At 40.5% G+C, this 21,648-nt stretch overlaps 2 long non-coding RNA genes across 3 annotated transcripts in view; both read right to left on the bottom strand.

Moving 5' to 3' along the window:
* Nucleotides 1-21,648, bottom strand: part of LOC307212936 — a 60,407-nt gene that overhangs the window by 3,217 nt on the left and 35,542 nt on the right. The window lies entirely within an intron of this gene.
* Nucleotides 15,673-20,281, bottom strand: LOC307212998. The gene is made up of 2 exons (XR_013837339.1): nucleotides 20,116-20,281; nucleotides 15,673-18,830 (listed from the first exon to the last, which is right to left on the bottom strand). It is a non-coding gene; the product is annotated as an uncharacterized lncRNA (long non-coding RNA).

The raw sequence follows: 21,648 nt of genomic DNA, 5'->3' as shown, positions 1-21,648 counted from the left end.
CCGCTAGACGAAAGGGTTTTCCATTTTGGAGGCACTTCGCAAAACAAAATTCCCTATGGGCTTGCTTCGCAAGACGAAAATGTCTTGCGAGTTCTGCAGGGTTTTTTCCCTTTCCCCCCCTTTTCCTAAGCCCTAAGCCGCTTATCAGCTGATCCGCTGATAAGCCGCTTATCAGCTGATCTGCTAAAAGCCGCTAAACCGCTAATAGCACTAATCCGCTAAGCTGTCAATGGGCTTGCTTCGCAAGACGAAAAAACCGCTATATGAAGAGCCTCACGGAATGGATTAATTTCGTCTTGCGAGGCACCACTGTAGTAAAATCCAATGTTGTTCATGTTGAACATAATTTAAAACAGCTATGTAATTAATATTCTTGCTTGTTTTTCTAATTGAATTTTTACTTTTCTGTACTTTGATTTGTTGGGCTAGTAGTGTGTTAATAACTTATGCAGTACATTCTTTTCTCTTGAGTTCTTTCTTACGTATTGATGAACTTGATCTTCCCAATTTAAAAGTGTAATATAATATTGTGTAATAATACATGGCATGATGTCAATGTGACCAGGCCTTCTTTCTGTTTGTATAAACAAAGTGACACCAGAGTTAATTAAGGGTGTGTTTTTTTTGCACATTGAGGATAGAGAAGTCGATTGCATCTGATATTTTGCATAGCTTCCTTACGCTCCAAATCATTATTCCAAATGTATTTATAAGGGGTTTTATTACACAGCTTTCCAGACTTTGGTTTGATGTCAGTTCCACAGGAGGGTGGTTGAAACTGCACAAAGCATGAAGATACCTTTCTGTACATGCACATTCTAGTGCTGTATTCGACACTGCATCTCTAATTTTCAAAGGATAGAGAAACTGCAGTATAATTTGCAGAGACAGACTTCCTTCCCTGATCTTGAATTCAACAGTATGTGAAGTCCACAACTTTTTTAAAAAACAACACATTTTGCATAATTAGATGCACATATACCCAGTACAGCATTTAACAAACAAGGCAGCTTGCAATATCTAATTACCCGAGAGAGGAATCTGTATTTGTAGTTTGCAGAAATTTATATACGGACACTTACCGGACTTGGGATTTCATTTCCATGACTGCTGTGATGGAAGTGTCTATAACCTTAAGGGTTCCAGCTATCGGGTATTCCAGCCTTCATGCACTGGGCAGGCTTCTCTTCCACAGACATGGCACATGGCATGGATAGCCTTGTTCTCTCCATGCAGTGCTAATTGAATGGAGTAATGATGACTGACTGCAGCAAGTAACTTCATGTCTGACAACCAACCTTCATACTACTCAACTTCAGGACATATCTCATATTATCACCTACTTAACAACCCATATATATTCAGGGCAAAATAAACACCAATGCCAGTGTTATCTGTCTTAGGTGGTAGTCCCTAAAGTTGAGGAAGCAATTCTTTTTTTAAAAAACGAACAACAACAACAACAAACATAATGTGTCCCATTACTACAAATTGCACTTGTGAAGAAACCTGTGCTTTAAAAATATTTTGAATACAATCTAGTAATACATTAGACCTATTTATTAGACACTCATACACTGGCTGTGTTTGCATGTCACAGTAAACTATGGTTTAACATGGTGTACATGAGCTGGGCAAACTATGCTTAGTTTTAAATAAGCCGTCTTCAAATTGGTTTCAGAAGCTTCTGAACATCTCCATCCAACCATGCTCATTCCTGTTCATGTACAACACACTAAATATATATTTTAGTGTGAGAATCTATATTTTAGTGTAAGAATTTGATTATAGTGTTTTATAACTCTGAATGTAGTCTGCTTTAAATAATTCTGTCATTTATTACTCTATATTTAGTTACATAGAGTCACAGCTAACATTTTAAGAGTTCCTTCTTAATTGTAAAACATGATCCAGTAAGGTAAGTGTAATAAAGATAAATGGAAAATGGGAACTGTTGAGTAAATGGACAAGTTTTATTTTATTCTTTTGAGTCTGACACTGGTCTTGGTTTGATAAGGAGAAGAAAATAGCCCTGAGTTAGCATTTCTACATTAACATATAGAATACGTTTGCTTTGTCTATTAATGACAAGTTCTATATTCAGATCTTTATGATAAAATTGTATGATTTACCCATTTTATAAAAATCACTTTATTTTGTACAAACTGAAAGCATGTCTAATTCTTATTCAGTTTGAAAATATCCAGTAAATTATCTTTCCCCAGATAGAAACTGATAATCTATGTCTTAGAAAGTACCAAAAATGACATTATATAAAGGAAACTACTTCTATTCTATTCTGTTCTGTTCTACTTCTAATGTATCTAAATTTATAATAAAGATTATCACTAAAACACAAATGTACAAATTAAGGAAGCTGAGCAGAGAACAAAGGTGGTTTCCATCTCAAAACCCCAGCATAGAATTAGTAGTCAGGTGGGTGCAAAACTTGTTTATTTTTCTACTTTATGGAGAGGAGATTTTAAAGTTAAGAATGTGTTCAGAGCAAAGAGTTAACCTCCATGTACTGTCACTCTGATCCCAAAGAACAAAATTTAATTGAGAATTCCAGTTATAAAACTCCCAATGCAGCATGGCCCAAAATAGCCTTGTGAATTTTTAAATTAATTTTCTGTAGAATATTTATAAACCACTCTAAAGCAATATCCCCATAGCAGCTTACAATGACAAGTTTAAAAATACAGGAAAACATCCATGTAATAAATTAAGTGCTAGTTATGAAACCTCGTCCAACACTTAAAACAGCATAGCAAACGAGGAAGGCCTTTATTTGTCTCACCTTTTATAAGAGAGAATACTAAAGATGGAGCCCTTGAGCATAAAAAAACTCCCTATCAATTTACCTTTTCCCATAGGATAGTGAGACCTAGAGAAAGGATTTGGTAGCTGACGTTAACATCTAGAGCATTATATATCAAAATACTGTAAGTCTTTGGCATTGTCTTCAGAAATACACCAGCTTTTAAGAAGTGGCAAGAAGATATTGTGGTTCTGCATGATAAAAATGGCAAGACATTTCATCCTGAAAATTGATCGTTTTCTAGTGATATTCAGCACATTGTAACTAAACTGTGAACTAAGTCTGTGGGGATGTTTTCATAAAACTTTTATCCCAGCACGTTTCAAGTGGGAAACTACCTGGTAGCAACTTTGGCCTCAAATTGTTCATTCTCCACTCACATCTTGAAACCCCCTTGGCTGTGTTCAGAATGTGTAGAGGGGAGCAGGTATGCCTGAGCCGTTTTGAAGTTTGTGGGCAATACGAGAAGCACCAGTGTGGTACAGCAGCTAGACTACAGTGTCTGAGTATGGCAACCCAGACTCAAATCCCTACTCAGCCATGAAGCTCAGTGGGCCAGTCACTGTCTCTCAGCCCGACTCACAGGCTTGTGCAGATAAAAGAGTGAACCCTGTTAAGTTGTGGGTTGACATAACAGACGACACAGCGATTTCTCCAAAGCAGCTCTTTATTTTGTAAGCTGGAACAGAACTAACTGAGGAGCTCAGTCAGCCTGCTTATATAGAGCTACAGAACAATTGTAACTGTTGCAACATTCTAAAACTATCCAATCACTGAACGTCACTTTTTGATCCTTCATTTGCATAACTATCTACAGTATCCCCCTGCTGGCCCAGGGTGAGAACTTCAGTACATAACAAACCCGAAAGAAAGATCCATGCACACAACCTTGAGTGCAGTATATATAAATAAAATATACTGCATTCCTGCTGAATTTGTTTTTACATTTTTATAGACTTTTAAGTGCACTGGGTTTACTAAGGGACACATCACTAGTGCAAGCAACACAAACACAAGAAGGAGGCCCTCCCTGAGGGCTCAGTTCACACATTACCAAAGTTTCACTCAAGCCGATGGCACAGTACTGGATCCCACGCCACTTTTGGTAACCTTTGCGAAGAGGAAAAGTTCACAGGAAGGTTCATGACATGGCTCCTTCCCATTCTAAAGTTAGCCTTCCCTCCAGTTCCTTTGCTTCCTCCTCGCCCAGTATTTTCCTTTCCTGCCTTTGTGCAATAAATCTTTGTCAAGGTTTGTTTTCTACTCCTGGCAGATTTGTTCCCAATGGTCGGTCACTGTTTCTCCTATATACCTGTCTGGTAAACTTGCATAATGTAAATTGGCAACGTATTACCTAATCAGTCAATTTGACATGTCATTGCATACTTGCTGAAGCACACAAAAGGTGCAGCAGTGCTGCTGCCAGTATCTTGCTCGACACAGCCCTTTAGCATAAACTGCATTATTTCTGTAAGGCTCTATTTCCCTGAAGGAATACAGTGTGTATATATATATATATATATATATATATATATATATATATATATATATATACAGTGTGTGTGTATATATATATATATATATATATATATATATATATATATATATATTGTCCGGTAAGATAAATCTATGTCAAGTATGTATATGTGTTTCTATATGTATCTTTGAAAAAAGAATAAAGAAGTTAGCTTAATGCTCTGGGAACTAAATTATTTCTGAACAGTTTTGAATAAGCATAGTAGAAACCATTATTTTGTGTTTCATAACTCAGAGAAAAAGAAATACAAGAAAGCACTAGGAAATTAATTTTAATTACATGGAAGACAGTGGCCCTGCTCTTGCACAGCAGCAAACCGTGCATGTGCTGATTGTGGATGGGGATCACTCTTCCCCTGCCAAACAAATGATTGGCAGCTATCAGAACTGGTGGCACCAATACACACTTCCATTTGTGCCATACCTAGAAAGCATGGGTCCAAGGGGTCTTCTGCTTGAGCCACGATTTCTACGCATGGGTCTGAGTGTTTTTCACCTTGCCCTGCTCCTTTCCAAGGGGAAATCCGCCCTTTAGAGGCAGATCAGAACAAATGGCAGTTGAGGGGAAAATGAATTTCTATCTTCTCCAATTGAACGCTAAAGAGTGTTTTCCCTGAAAGCAGCGGAACAAGAGGAAGTGTGGATAAGCCCTGAATAGAGAAGCACATGGGTAGGCAGCCTGCATCATGTACAAACCATTAGATAATTTATTTGGTAGTATGCATGTGGTGCAGGTTTGTTGCACATGTTCTATAGTCTATTGGATGAGGAGATACCACCACCACCTGGGAACTTGCAGCAGCCTCCTGCATATGTGTGGTGGGCAGACGTAGGCAAAGAAATCTGTTCCAGCACACTAATCATTGAGAAACATTTAATCACAAGCAAGTATTTCTATAGTTGCATTTTAGCATCATGTACACTGAGTGTGGTGAAAGGGCAGTGGGACAGTCAAGAGTTTTGTACCCCACAAGGCCTCCATGCATAGGAAAAGCACCCCAACAAACCCTTTCACACAAGGAATACTCAAAGAGGGCAGGTATTCTGAAAATTCAGCAACAGATGGGTAGATAAGCCTTGGAAAGAACTAAAGTGTGTTTTTCTTAATCCATTTTTTCTTTAAACATATTTAGTGTGGGGGGACATTATTTGCAATTTGAAAACATCAGTGTCATGTCAGATGGGTGGGCTGTGCTGAACTTGGTGTTCTTTTGCAGTACGAAATGGAAGGATTCTGGGCACGCTTGTTAGAACCATTTACCATATGTACGTGGTGGAAGTTGTAACCAGTTTCTGGATTTGAAAGGTATTGTAAAAGACATGTTTCTATGATTGCATGGAAGTCTTCTGCCAAATGACATAAATGAATTATTAAAAAGCAATGGTTTATGAAGTAAAATATGAAAAACTTTTCAAGTGGCAACTCTAGTGTGCACCAAGGTTTCTAATAAAAGCTTGTTTTGCATTAACTATGTTTACAGCAATGCAGTAGATGTTCAAGCAGTGCAGATGTGTAGTACTGGACTTCTGCAGTTCATTTCCAAAGCTGCTTTTGAGGAAATGGGACTAAACTGGCAGAATAAATACAGCTGGGATAAACGATTGAGCTTATTCTTTAATAAGAGGAGAAGAGTTTGAAGAAATGTAATAAAAAGACATAACTTGGAATCTACAATTGGGATGTTGGCTGTACTTTTTGCAGCTGATCAGAGAAGCAAGTGGGGTTTTCCTTGTTCCTCTTGGGAGAACATTATAGTAAAACCACTGGAATTTCCTACTCAAAGTGCTAAAATTAGCCAGCAGTCCTCTCTTCAGCTCTTATACTGAATATTCCCTTGACCAGCTGGAATGCCAAAGTGTGAAGAATGGGCGGGGGTGGGGGGACGGGACTGCCTGCTACAATAGATATATGCATGTGCTTTTTACTCAGAAGTGTCAAGTGTTTTTAAACTGCATTCTTTTTGACATGCCACAGCTATTTTCAACTGTATTAGCAAAGTAAGTGAATTCTGGTAAATTCTGGCTGCATAAAGGTTTGTTTGTTTTTAATCCTTTTCACCTGCAACAATTAACATTCCCCTCACCTTGGCTAGAGTGCAAATCTCAGAAGTCCCCTATTTTGCTGCATGCTACTGTTAGGTGAACATTTCATCTCCCCTCTTCTTTTAAAGCAGACCTTTTAAGTGACTGAATGGTCTGAGTTTTTCCCAACTTTTCCCCCTGCATGAATAATAATAATAATAATAATAATAATAATAATTCCTGTATGACTGACAAAACTTGTGATGTTGAGAAACTCCCAGCATTGAGGTACAGAAGTAGAAAGCTCTTTACTTCCTATGTAAATAATAATAGTAGGGACTTTCTGGGTAAGACCAAATATCAGGTGTAGCACAAGCATGTTTATTCCATTGCCTTCAACTGTGTTTACTTCCTAGTAAGTGTGCAAAGGATGTTGCCCTCATCTAGCATTCTGTTGACAACAAGATGCCTCTGGGGAAAATCACAGGTGAGACATGAAGGCCATAGCCATCTACTGGTGTTCAGCTGTAGCCTCTGCTTCCAGTTTCTAATGCCTTGATCTCTGCTGAATGGTGTGAAATTCAACTCAGTTGAAGAATGTGGGTGATCTAAGCTTGAATCAGTGATTTCCTCTTAGTAGGCAATGAAAGACATATATGCCTGGGTGCTTGGTTCAGCACCTAACCTATCCACTCGTGTCAAAGTCCTTCAGCCTGTGACGTTCTGTAAGTTAAAGAGAGAGCTTGCTCAGTACCGAGATAATAAAGAGTGACAGGTAAAGGTCTCCTTTTTTCTTTTTCTGCATAACGAAAAAACCTTTATGCCCAAAAATCTTAATATCTGCCGGTTTTAGAAACCGTCAGTAACCCAACATCTGTCAGAGATCAGGCTGGGGAGTACTACTCTGGTGAGGAGTGGTGGGTGTCCCCCTCTCCCCGATCCTGGGGCTCCACAGGAGCAAGAGAGTAGTATTGACCTGGAACAATGGTTTGCTGAGGGACACAGTTCAGAGGACAGGAGTTGGGCAGAATTGGGAGGTGAACAACAAGAAGAGGCAGAACGGGAGGAGAGAGAGTTAACCGATTCTCCCTCACTGGAAGGTATACAGCCTCCAGGGCTAGGAGATTGGATAAGGTAACTTCACAGAAGGCTAATTGGTTGAGAGATCGGGTAAATAGGAGACGAAGATGGAAGTGACTAGAGGGAAGTGGGAGAAACTTAACTGGGAGCACCTGCACTGCGAGAATGGTCTTTTGTTCTTTTGCTGCGTTCATTAAACATTTCTGTTGCTGGTAAGAGACTGCTTTATCTTGCACTGCTTATCTATGGTCAAAGTGAGAAGGAAGCTGGCCCTGAAGCCTGACGATACCTCTTCGAAAAGGCTGTTTAGCTGTTTATAACATTCTAACTTTGCAGCTGATGCTAACATGAAACATGCAATTTATCCATTGAGTAGATACACTTAGGAGAAATGTTTTCCTCGTAGCCTCTGCCTCACCTCGTAAATATCTACTATTTTACTGCCATTAATAACATCCTAGAACGCAAGAGGGACCAACCAGATGAAGTACAGAAGCTACAAAAGACACAGAAAATCTGATATTAAAAATGTTTTCGTAGAAGGAAGTCCCATTTAGACCTAAGGAGCTTGCTTCCATGTTAAGTTTGCTCAGAACTGCAGCTTTACTTGTCCTTACACCCGATATATAAATCCTGTGGCTCAGTGGCAGAGCAACTGCTTTGCATGCACAAGGTCCTGGGTTCAGTTCCCCAGCATATCCAGACCAGGGATGGGAATGTACCCTATGTGAAACCTTGGAGAGCCATAGCCAGTCAATATAGGCATGACTGAGCTAGATAGACCAATGTCTGATTTAGTGTAAGGGAGCTTTCCACACAGGATCAGCAGAGCACCTTATCTGCAGTGAGATGTGGGCACCACATTCTTTTTAATGGCTGCAACATCACCATCCTACAAACTACTGGTACTCCATGAGGATGCTTAGCCCGAGATCTGCCCTGTTTCTCATAGCCAACCTTTTCAAGTAGTTGAGAGAGCTATAAGCAATAGTATAGGTCTCAAACTGCCCAGCCTTTATATAAGGCTTCTTCTGTGCTTATATATACAGTATACAGTAGACAGACAGTAGACATCATACACACACACACACACACACACACCTCTCAACTGGTTTATAGCTAAAACCACATTACAAATATACAATTAATGCAAGAGTAAAAATGCAATAAAGTATTGTTAATAAGATAAGAAAGGTTGACTTCGTTCCCTTGGACTGGCAAGCCTCAAAGGCGGGTCTGTCTGTTCCTCCTCCACATACAATGGTGTTGCAGGGTGATTGCTAATTTCCTCATATTACTTTCTTCCCCATCCACCCACAAAGCAAGGCCCATTGAATGTCGTGAGATATATACTCAAACCTAAGAATACTTGCTCAAAATATCATTATTGCCTCTCCTCTACCCTCAATGTGTGGAAAAATGTCCTTATACTGATGTATACCATCCCACTTCATTCAGGAACTCTTTTTAAGTGTGCTTACTAGGTAGAATCACACATACAGCACTTTTGGGTTGTTTCATCCTTTTAAAGCTAAAATGCTCAATCTGTTGTCTTTGATGACTGCCAGGTTTTAGTAAATATTTTCCTCTACTTAGCATTTGCCAAGTATACTTGGGAACATTCTAAATATATTTGAAGTCCGGCACAACTTCTGTTTGTTAAAATGATTAAAAGCTGCAGACAAATGTAGTAATGGCTCCTATCAGCACTTCCAGAACAATTCTGCCCACTTCAAAACAGACGGTGGAGATGAATGTTTTAATCAGCAGAATTTCACTCAAACACAATATAATTAGAGAAAGCAGGTTTTGGCCGACATATTGCAAGGTGTCCAATCAATGCATCAGTGAGAGAGTGCTCTCTCCCTACTCCAGTTTCCATGTTTCTCTTTCCCACCTGATCCTAACCCTCACACACTGTTTACCTTTTTCCGCCTGCCTGAGCTCCCACTTCCTTCTACTGGACCTTATCCCAAACATTGTTTCCTTCTCCTTTATACTGTCCTCCACAGGAAAACAGGACACTGCCTTATCAGTGTGTCAGACCATTGATCCATCTAACTCTTCAGGCTGGCAGTGGATCTTCAGGGTTTCAGAGAGAAGCCCTTCTCAAAGCCCTACCTGGAGATGCCAGAGATTGAATCTGGAACCTTCTGCATGCAGAGCAGATGGCCTGCCACTCAGCTGCAGTCCTTTCCCAATGACAGTAGGAGCAAGGTTTCCTGGCCACAAGCATAATACAGCATCAGATGGACTACTTATCTATACATGATAAGCTATTTTTAGCCATCTCACCCCTTGCTTTTTCCCATTAAGACCAATTGCAGTCATTAATAGTTGTCAACAGGTTTACCACACCTATCAGCAAATCACCCATTCCCACCACCCTTCTGAGTAATACCCCTCCCCACCCTCTCACTATATATAAGGGTCTGCTGACTTTTGTTTCAGTGTACAGTGGTACCTCGGGTTACAGACGCTTCAGTTACAGACTCCACTAACCCAGAAATAGTACCTCGGGTTAAGAACTTTGCTTCAGTATGAGAACAGAAATTGCATGGCGGCAGCGGGAGGCCCCATTAGCTAAAGTGGTACCTCAGGTTAAGAACAGTTTCAGCTTAAGAACGGACCTCCAGAACGAATTAAGTTCTTAACCCGAAGTACCACTGTATCTGAAGAAGGGTGCATGCACACAAAAGCTCATACCAATAACAAACTTAGTTGGTCTCTAAGGTGCTACTGGAAGGGATTTTTTTATTGTTTCGACTACGGCAGACCAACATGGCTACCTACTTGTAACTACTTATCTATAAAAGTACATACCGCCCTCTCATAATATGTCAGAGCTGTGGACAACAATTTGAGCTCTGGAGGAGAGATGGGATATAAGCATAAATACTCACACGTATTGTCTACAACAGCATAGGATATCAATGTGTGTGAAGCAGGCCTGCAAGGTTAACTCAAGGGAATGTAAATTGGCCCTGAGCTGTGTTCAAAGTAGATGCAAAGTGAACATACAGAACCTCCAGGAAACCAGAAGGAACAGCAGGCATTTCTAACTACTCAACAGCTGGAGGTGCAAGGAAGCATGGATCGGTCACACAGTGATCCTGCCAATTTCTGAAGCAAGTTATCCTAGACTCTTGCATATAATAATTTTTGTGGATGCTATGATTCCTCTGATGTGCAGGTTTGGTTATTAGGGCTTCCCTGCCCCCGCCCCTGCTGTCTTTGGAGTATACAGCTGACGGCACGTGAACACCAAATGGTTAAGCTTTCTATTTTCCATTGTTGTGCACTACACTGTGCCTATTTCCTCTACACTGTCACTCTGTATTTTGGAAAACCTGTGCGGTTTTATTGGATCACAGGACCATGCCACAGATACCGACAAGCTGTTGGGGTGGAACAGACAACAACTTCAGTTCTAAATTGCAAATATAGGCTTGGGATATAAGCCTCCCCTTTCAAATGTTACGCAATATGCTATCTTATGGAGCAGACGCACTCGGAGGCTACTTGCTCTAGTGCCCAAACATGTCACTTCACAGACAGCTGAGTTGCACAGTCTGTGAAGCTTCCATTAGGAAGACAAAATTTACTCTGCATTTCAGCTCCTCAGTGTTGCCCACCGCACAGAGAGGTAGCAAAGCAGACCTACCTTAGGCACGCTATGGAATTGGAATAAAATTGCCACCTTAAGTATTATGTATATAATTCAATTAATAATTTGCTGATGGTTTTATTAATACTTTGTCGTAATATAATAATAATTGAATACCATTACTACTACCATTTATCCATGAACACACAAAAAAATCACATTCAGTTGCATTTCTATCACATTTACTACTACTACTACCCCCCCAAAAAAGCTTGCTTATGCTTATGAAACTGTTTAGCAGCCAATGCTAAGCAAGAGGGAGTTGAGTAGTATGCTTTTAAACTGCCTGTGTATTTAAATTATATCCTTGATGTGGTTTTCCTGCTAGCACTTGATTTTTTAAGCAATGCCTTTAGCATTAGTTTATAAAGCATATTTTATATTTCTAACAATCAAGAAAATATGAAACTTCAGTTAAATGGCATTGTAGTTCTTTCATGTAATGATGCTTTTTCCCTTTAGACACCAGTTCCCAAGTAAGAGCTCCCATCATTTTCTAAATTAAATTGATTTGGAATCGTCGGAATACCATTACTTGCTGTTTTACAAAGAGTTACTTCAGCAAACAATAACATTTCAACAATTTAGGGAGGAATCCAAACCTAAGATCTGCCAGGATGAGCAGACATTGGAACAGGCAGAGCTCCAGCCTGGGTTCAGGTGGGACTATGTCGACTGAAGTCTGTCATCCCAGCTCAGCTAGAGATACCCTGGCATAAATCCTAGCTCAGATGGGTTAAGTTCCTTTTCAAAAGGAGTATTGTGAGGGAGCGGTGAGGTGGCACAGGGCAAGGGCAGACTTCCCTCTATGTTATGCCAGCATAATGTACCTTGGCGTAAATTATGATGGCTACACAGTTGTTTGCTATGCTTTAATGAGTTGCATTTTAAGGCTCTACATGAAAGTCAGATGTCTACCTCCATGTATTTATTAAATCCACTTTTAAAGCCACCTACGTCAGTGGACAATGCCACATCTGTAACAACACAAGGGCAAGAATTTCTTGTTGCTATGCTATTTATTGGAGTCATTGCAGTTTTATTCATCCTACCTCCAAGGAGCTCTAGACAGCATATGAGGTTCTTTTCTCTACCCCCGGTTGAGCTCATAATAAACTCTGTGAGGTAGGATTAGGCTGACAGTGGATGGCTCAAGGTGAAATACATTGAGCTTCATAGCTGAAAAAGCATCTTTCAGTTTTTGTCAAACAACTACTATTTCGTCGCCCAACTACTATTTCACACTAACTAACATGTATTTTTTTGTAGAACACACATACACGCTAATTGTGAATTCCACAGCAGAGGGGGGACGTGACGTGTGACCTTCCAGATGTTAATTGGGACAACTGGGACTAATATGAGCTGTGGTTCAACAACATCTGGAGAAAACTGGTTTCCCACCCCTGACCTACAAGAGGTTATGTACATTACTGTGAGTTCATGACTAAGGCTGCAGCCATTACTTCTCACTCAAGTGCTTTCTTCCTGACTGCTATATTTATTTGTGACACAGGCTCTGCATACTACAGTGGAACCTCAGGTTGCGGACGTAATCCGTGACGGAGGCACGTCCACAACCCGCAGCATTCGTAACCTGCAGCACCGTGTCTGCACACGGACGTGACGCGATTTAGCGCTTCTGCACATGTGCAAGCGGCGAAACCCAGAAGTAACCCTTTCTGGTACTTCTGGGTTTCCCACGATCCGCAACCTGAAAATGCGTAACCTGAAGCGTATGTAACCTGAGGTACCACTGTACTTATATACAGAGGTACCCAGTGCAAAACACTTTTGAGAGCGAGTTATTGAAAGAAAGTCAGTCTTCCGCAAATAAAATCTACATTTGATAGCCCAACAACTTTCTAGGCATTTCTTGGGGGGGGGGGGGGGAGAGGCCATTTTAAACATCTTGAGCATGGTGGTTGGGGGAGTGTTGTGTAACTCAGAAAACACTATGTGGAAATACTGAGATAGATTTTTCACTATGTGTTCTCAGCTTCCCCTGCACAACAACCTGAATAAATTAATTTTTTTCCTCACTGTGCAACAATAGTATGGGATGAGAGAGGGAAAAGAAATAAGAGCTAGAAAAGAAATATTGGGAAAAGAAAATTGAAATGTGTCCTAGCAAAAATATTAAAGTCTTGAGAATTATTATTTTTTAAAGTTCTTATTCCTCCAGCTGAGTATGCTTTATTGGCTATGCTTTATTATGCTAACTAACAATTCAGTAAGAATCCTAAAAGTCCGCATTTCATTTTATATTAGTTCTAATTTATCCTTCCTATAGTTTGAAATATGTATCTTGCCCCATCCCTAGGACTCAGCATGAGTTAAAATGCCAACACAAATGAAAAATGAAAAATCAAAAGGAATGTATTTTAGAATTCTGCTTTTTACTTGGCGGCTTAAATCCAACCTCAGATAAGAGTGCTACTAAAGTGATCATGCAATGCATCTAGTACAACAAACAAACCAAAAAAAATAAGCTTGAGTGTGTTTTGAAGGAAAGGATGCTACCTTAGCTGCAGAGGATTCACAAACAATTCCTCTCTGCGTATCCCTGCTCTCTGGGCTTGTCAAAAAGTTGAGATGTTTTCAGCAAATCTAAGAGAATACGACGGGAGAGAGGCAACAGTCGCACACCACATTAAAACCAGTGAAAATTAAATTATGATTTAAACTGAGCACATAGCAAGCTTAGTATATACGCCGCAACAAGGGAAACCACAGAGCTCTCCACCCCACTCCTCCCTTTGCATTGCAGAAGAAAACAAACAAGGTAGCCTGCAAACTAGCCTATCGTTTGTTTCCTCCTCTGCAGCATAGGAAGATGCAGGGAGGGAGTGTGTTGGGGACTCCTGATGAGTTCTGGCTAAGCCATAGTTTAATTTTAAACAATGGTTTAGCGTTTTGTGCAAATCAGGCCGCTGTGGAGATGCTGAAGAACCAGTTTAATGTGAGTCACCCCTTTCCAGGGGATTGTTCCTACAGTGCCACGCGAGTCTTTAAATGTGTCAAGAGCAGTCAATTCAAGCACATAGCAATCTGCTGCACATTTCAGGATGTGTGATGGCTTTATTTCTAGGTCTAGAAGAGAAACAAAAGGTGGGTGTTGGGGGAAAGCACTCGGGGCTATCTCCGCAACTTGCTGTTCCAAGCACAACAGGACTGTATAATCAATAAAGGCTTAATTTGGTCAATGTTAGCACAAGGACCTGCCAATCATCCTTACATTGGCCTTGTCTACATCCAGGTCCTAAAGTCACATTGTGACTGTGACCAGCAAATGACCTTCATCACTTTCTGTGATCTTCCCGCTAGCAACGATGCAAGAGTAATGCTCACTCTTTACATTGGTGAGCAATATAGACTGAAATTGATCTAAATAGGCAGGAGGAAGTTTAGCCTCTTATACTTCCGTGCTGTGCTGATGAACTAGAACTGACTACAAGTGATTTCTCTCCACAAAAGCAGTTGGCAAATTCATCCCAGCAGGCAGACGACAACTTAACCACACAGGGGAGACAATATTCATTTGACAGTTCAGCTTTCCTGAATGTCACTTTACAGATGTAATGGAAGCTTAGAAAGACAATTGTTTTCTGTTGAAATAAAGCAGTAGAGAATGATGTTTGGGAGCAACTATGGCAATAGCTGTGGCCAGCTTCCTTAGTGTTCCTTGATGAATACTGCCTGTTGCGTCTTTGACTGGTGATTTGCATATGCATTGTATGGATTTGAGTATTAAAGCTTTTGAAAATCATCAGCATCTGAGTTTATGTGTCTCATCCCAGGGAGCCAGGACACCACGCTTCTTTCTGGAGGGACTTTGGAAAATGCCCAACAGTGCGTTTTTAATGTCTGTACCCAGTGTCTGCCTTAACTGTGTAAACTCCAGCCTCTTTCTGTTCATGTGCGTAACTGTTTCTTGTTCTCAAGTTATTATTAAGTGTTATGAGGGGTTTTGTGGGTGGTAGCCTGAATGCCTGCATCTCCCTTCTAATACCTGGATTCAGCACAGATTCTATTGAATTGCCTGGGAGATGAGCCATTAAGAAAGGGAAGGTAATGACCCCTTAAGAAGGCAACATCTTTGCCAGACAGCAAGTGGGTGGAACCTCTCCCTCTGCTCAGAGTTAATTAGAAGAACAAAAGTCAGCATTCAGAGTTTAGAGTTGGCTGGAATGTGGCTGGGAGGGAAAAGGTGGCAGTCCATTAAAGGCGGCAAGCTGAGGAGAGGGTCAGAGCCATGGCTGATGCAGGTTTGAACCAGAGCTGTACCTATGGGAGAAGCAAGACCCTACTGGAGTGTTGTTGCTGTGATGCCCTCCATTGCAGGCCAGGTTATATGCATGTCTGTAAAGAAACCATATATCCTAAAGATACCACAGTCTCTGCTGTGCCTCATTTCCAAAAGGAAACATGGATCCTGGGTAAGCATGTCTGGAACACTTGGAATCTTCCACCGCTTGGAGATTGGGATGGTACGCAACATATGTAAAGTGACTACAGATGCATTTTTGTTTTATTTTTTTAAAAAAACCTAAGCAAAACTTGCTTTTGGTGTACTTGGGATTAGCATCTCCAAGACACTTTGATTTTTTTCTTCACAGGCCTTCCTTCACTCTCAGCTCAGGTTTCGAAGCACAACATACCACCCCTCCCAGCTCCCTTCACTTCTGCACAGTTTCTACAAAAACAGATACTCTAACAAGTGGACGTTGAATCTATTTTGCCACAGACATTGGCATTGATTTGAGCCACCAGCAGACTTTGTCAAGTCTCCGCATGCTTCTATTGCTATTTCTAAAGATGAAGGATTAAATCTATCAAAATGTAACAAGTGAGGGACTTGATTTCTCTGTGTACACAAGGTTGCCTGGAGCTAAGTCTCTTCCACTACTAAGCAAACATTATTTCATTTGTGTGCAGTTATAGGAGCACATGCATTGAATTGAAGCAATTTAGCAGTTTTGATTCTCTGAAAAGTAGTCATTTCTGAAGAACAGTACCACCTCCATAAACTTTGTTTTAATTCAACACCCCCTTAACTTTGCTTTATTAGATACATATGTACTTAAGATCATACTTGTACCATGTATTTCAGGTAAGATTGGCTCCCAGAGTAGCTTACATAGAATAAGTAAAATCCTTCACAAAAATGCAAAAAATGATAGTGCTGCAGGCGTTCTGGGATGGCACCAGTTACCTGTTTCCACACACAAGACTCCAAGTCACTTTTGAGATACTAGTATTGTTAACCTCTGCTAAAGAGAAAAGCTGAGGAGTGGGCATTTGTAATGCAAATGAGCATTCTGGCCAATGCAGATTTACAGCTACTGGAGGAAGCAACAGAAAATTTATCACTTGTATGCGAAGATACCCTTAAATCACAATCTTCTCATGCATGCTTCCTCAACAGTGACTCCTCCCCACCCCACATGGTGCTCAATCATGAATGAGTGGTCTTACTAGCCTGGTATTTTAATAGCAGAAACATCAGACTTGAAGACAAGATGCCACCTGAAGAATAAAGGGCCAGAAGAGATGGCTGCAAACATCTATGCCTTCTTTCTTATGAATAATCCATATGAAAAGGTTCTGTAGAAAGCTCAGCAATCTTGTGATAGTTATACTGAGGTACAGACTCCAGACAATTTGTTAAAAATCTGGATTAAATAGCCCACAAACAGTTGTGTGTATATTTAAAATAATATGCTATATTATTTATTATTTTTTTTTTTGCCATGTTAAAATATAAAGGTTGTTGGCAAAGAGGACCAATCTGATGGGTTAGTCCAGAACTCAGCCTAATTTGATAAGAGCCAGCACAAACTTATATCTGCAACACATGCAAACAGAAGCTGAGTGAACAAAATGGGGGAGGGGGGAATAAGTGCCTCATTCTCAGATTTGCATGGGGAAAGTAAATACATTTTCATTTTAGAGTGCTTCAGAATAGCTTGCCATTGAAAGGCTTAAAGGAACATAGCAGGTGGCATTTTGAAAACTTCCCTCATTGAATAAGCAGCGTCACAAATTATTTGGTATTGAAACTTAAGATGGCAACTGCACGTGGCCTATTAATCAGAGCTGAAGCTCTTATACTAAGAATACATAAAACGAGTCTGTCGAATCAATTTAACAAATGTCTCCTCTCCACTCAGGGTAATACATCCCAGCTGTACGTATAAAATAGATAATCCAGTAGTAAAAGTGATCCAATGCCTTCATTAGGATAATTTCATTATGGCAGTAACTGTGTATGCTTACAGGCCCACCTTGAAAGAAACAATAACTCCAATCAGTCACCACATTTACACTGCCCTACTCTAAATCAGTACTAATTCCGTCCTACTTTAGCACTGAAGTCTGCACGAATTATGAGAGCCCTTCTGTAGCTGCCTTCCCAGTTGCTACCGCTACCCATAATTCCTCATGCCTTGCTGCTTCACCTTCCCCTCACAGGCCTAAGGGTCCATGTTGTGTAAGAGTAGACCTCTGAGTGATTCCAGCCTATCACTGGAAGTCTTTTGCAGCCTTTTATTTCTCAAAACACTTGACCAGTGACCAAAAAAACAACAACCAACCAGTTGAAAGAAGCTTCCTCCCAATGATGCAGCCCACCAAGGTGGCCTGGGCACACTTGCGGGTGGGTGGCAGCGCAGACCAAGGCGGTCTAGGCATGTTTGCAGGCAGGGGGCTGGCAGTGGCGTCAGGCCACAGCACATGCACATTGTTTGGGAGGAAGCTGAGTGCACAGCCCAGCACGGTGCAGCTTCAATGGCTAGGCAGCTCCTTCTCTCTCGCACTCAGCCTCCTCTGACCCCTTCAAGATTGGCGCAGGGGCTCGGCCCCCCTGCCAACAAACATTCGACTCAGAGAAGACCCATTAAAATTAATGGACTCATGTTGGTCAACATTGAGGAGAACTTAAGATACAACCCATAGCTAGCTCCCTCCCAAAACATAAATAGCAAAGATTAAAAATTAATAGACATGGCAGTCAAATACATCTAAGCAGTCAGGTTTTTGCCAAGCTGTGAAAGGTGATTAAGTGGGCCCAGTGAGCTTCTGTATAGGAAGTGTTTCACAAGGAGGGCTCCCATTGCCGAGGGGGAAATATATCAGGGCCCATGGGTAGAGGAAGCATTAATGTCTGGGAATTTGTCTGGAACAGGGAACTCTCATTTATTTTTTCTTAAGAATATTGAAATAAATTACAATTTTATTGAATAGTTCACAAGGTGATGTTTGACCTACTGGCCATATTTTATATTATTATACATGTTCTTATATTGGGGAATAGAAACCAAATCCCTGCAGTTACCATTACTTAAAAGTATTGCTCAACGCAAGGTGAGAAGAATCAATCTCATTTGACTCAAGGGAGCAAACATTGAGGAAAAGGTATGGTACCTTCATGAATGAAATTGAAGGGTGTGTGTGTGTGTGTATTAAAAAAACTTCAGCAAGATACAAGTATAGTAACGTTTTAAAGCAGTATTTTACTTTGGGATTAACACTAACCCAGGCCTTTGGGGAAGAAATTAAACCCCAGGTGCATTTTTCATGGCAAAATTTACAGGGAAGTAGACCTATAATGTAGTCGTTCTAGGACATTGTCCTCAGCAGAATAGTAAGTAGGGTCCTCAAACTTCAGCCATTTACAATTTTCTTTCGGTAAACAAAAAGCACCTGGATAATACATAGAGAGAGAGAGCACATCCATTTCAGCTCCACTGGGTGGGTAGGTATAGCTACTTGATATGCATTTGAACACCTATGCCTTTTTTCCTCCCTGCACATGTCCCTAGTGAATGAAGGACATTGCGGTTGTGATCTTGGTATATGCCCATCCATGTCATTGAGCAGGTGTGAATACATCTGCCTACATCTGTTTTCATTTGCTTTCTAATGTACAGTCTGTAGGGTAACGCAGAATCAATTTGCAATGAGTTTTTATTTTTGGAACGAAACCAGTTTCTCAAGAAGCACTTTTCAGAGGAAAAATAAAAATAAAATAAAATATTAAATGCAATAGATCTAGACTGAGTGTGGACTACACAGGGGGGGAAACCAAAATACTCAATTTCCATTTATTGTAGAATAATACAGCAAATTATAAGTTTGGCCTTAAATTAAGGCAAGGACAGGTTAATACTAATCTGTATTCTACCTCTAAACCCATCTAATGAAATCAAGGCTGATTGAAAAGGCCTTCACTTGATCACAGCATGTTTGTTTATTCTCATTTGCTGCATATTAGGCAACCAAATTAAGTCCAGAACTGTTGTGCCCCATCCATAAGGTTTCAACATTGGACCAGTTTTTAAATGGAATTATTCAGTCCAATGAATATAACTCATGTGTAAATAGAGTCACAATACAAACCTATATTGTGAGTCAACCACACTAACTGGAAGGATTGTACATGGTAATTCTTCCCCACATCACAGCGATGTTGGCATGTTAAGAGCAGGGGAAAGTGCTTAGGAATGCAATTAAGAGATGTAGGGACATTTTGCCTTAAGATTTTCACTACTTCGGGTAATGAATAAATTAGGGGTGATACTTTAAAACCATCTACATAGTCAATGGCTGGGATGTGCTCTGAGGGAAGGGATCAGCAGGCATTGCCAGCTGTTCCCAAGGAGAGTGTTGGTGTCAGCAGAATGTGTATGGCCTATGCTCAGAAAGTTTGTGTCAGCAGCTATGAACGCCAGCCTGTCAGCATTTCTATCCAATTTTGTACACACACACAAAATGTATATTTCTTAACAATTATGCCGAAAGCAAGGAAGGATCTCATTATACCTCAACCTAAAAATATCACTTTCTTCTAGAAGTGATTCCTGTCAGGCATGGCAGAAACAAGAGCCTCATGAGCAGAACAAAATCTTCCTTCGAAACGCAATTATGCCTCATGGTTAACTGCACAAGCGTCTTTCTTTCAAAGATGAGGGGCACACTTGCCTCATACCAGGGATTGTGGCTGAAGGCTCCTCCCGCCACGACATATTACTGAAAACTCCTGTTCTTCTGGCTGAACTTGCTTGCCCTACAATCATTTGCCCTATGTTGGTTTTAAAACTGAAGTTTAGTTCTTTGAACTCAAATGGTGTTCTACAATAGACTTATTAATAGCCCAAAACATACCTCAGCGGTTGCTCAAAGCAAGGGTCTTTGCTGAGAAGAGGATGTCTGTTGATGGAACCTCTCCTCTTGGGCAGTTGTTTTGGGACTACAACTCCCATCATCCCTCGCTAGCAGGACCAGTGGTCAGGGGTGATGGGAATTGTAGTCAAACAACAGCTGGAGACCCAAGTTTGGGAAACCCTGATCTAGGACAACAGTGGGCCTTTTCGTTGTTCAGCAGTACATTTGGCCTTGTTTGGTTGGCTGATTGGATGATTTAGGGTGCATATAATGTGGATGCTGTTGGTACTGGGTATTGCTAATTGACTTACTGCCATGTTTTATACTGGAGTACCCAACATAGTCCCCCCCCCCAACCCCACAGATATTGTTATACTACAATTCCCATCATTCCTGATTATTGGCAATGCTGGCTGGGGCTGATGGATGCTATAGTCTAATTCTGGAGGATACCTACTGTGTTATCTACCCGTTTTATACTCATTTAAACATTTTTTTGTACTTTGAAATGAATTGGTGTTGAACTGTCAAACATTACACTGTAGAGGTAAAATTATGTATTGCGCCTACTGATGTACTTGAATTTTCTAAATTATGTGAAGCACTTCAAGCACAATTTGTGGAAAATGTGGCATGTAAATAAACTTACTTATGCCTGTGTGGGAAATGCCAGACTGCACATTACATGGTATCTTACTGCACATGTAAATTAATGAATTATTACTATCGGCATTTTACTCAGTTCTTCACCCCCAAAGGCTCCCAGCTTACATTCAGTCAAATAAAATAAGAATGTCCCTGGTCACTTACAATCTAAGTAGTTGTGTCACAAGGAAGGAAGGAAGGAAGGAAGGAAGGAAGGAAGGAAGGGAGTAAATACAAACACAGGCACAAATTATGTTAAATAATTATTCTTATAATTAACAGCTGTTATGGAAACAGTTCGGAAACGAGAAGAGACTGATTCAGTAGATCTGCCAAATTCAACTACAGTGGGACCTTGAGTTACATACGCTTCAGGTTACATACACTTCAGGTTACAGACTCCGCTAACCCAGAAATATTACCTCAGGTTAAGAACTTTGCTTCAGGATGAGAACAGAAATTGTGTGGCAGCGGCACAGCAGCAGCGGAAGGCGCCATTAACTAAAGTGGTGCTTCAGGTTAAGAACAGTTTCAAGTTAAGAACAGACTCCGGAACGAATTAAGTACGTAACCAGAGGTACCACTGTAATGTGAAATAACTATTGAAATGACAATAAATATTTGCACATCAAGAATATATTCATCTTCATAATTTGCAGAAAAGAACTTAGGACTGTTCCTATTCCAGCCTTAAAAAGTGTCAGAAAACATG

The sequence above is a fragment of the Podarcis cretensis genome (genome assembly GCF_951804945.1).
Source record: "Podarcis cretensis genome assembly, chromosome: 3".
Lineage (NCBI taxonomy): Eukaryota > Metazoa > Chordata > Lepidosauria > Squamata > Lacertidae > Podarcis > Podarcis cretensis.
Note: the sequence above shows the minus strand (reverse complement) of the source record. Positions and strands in the feature narration are given on the sequence as shown.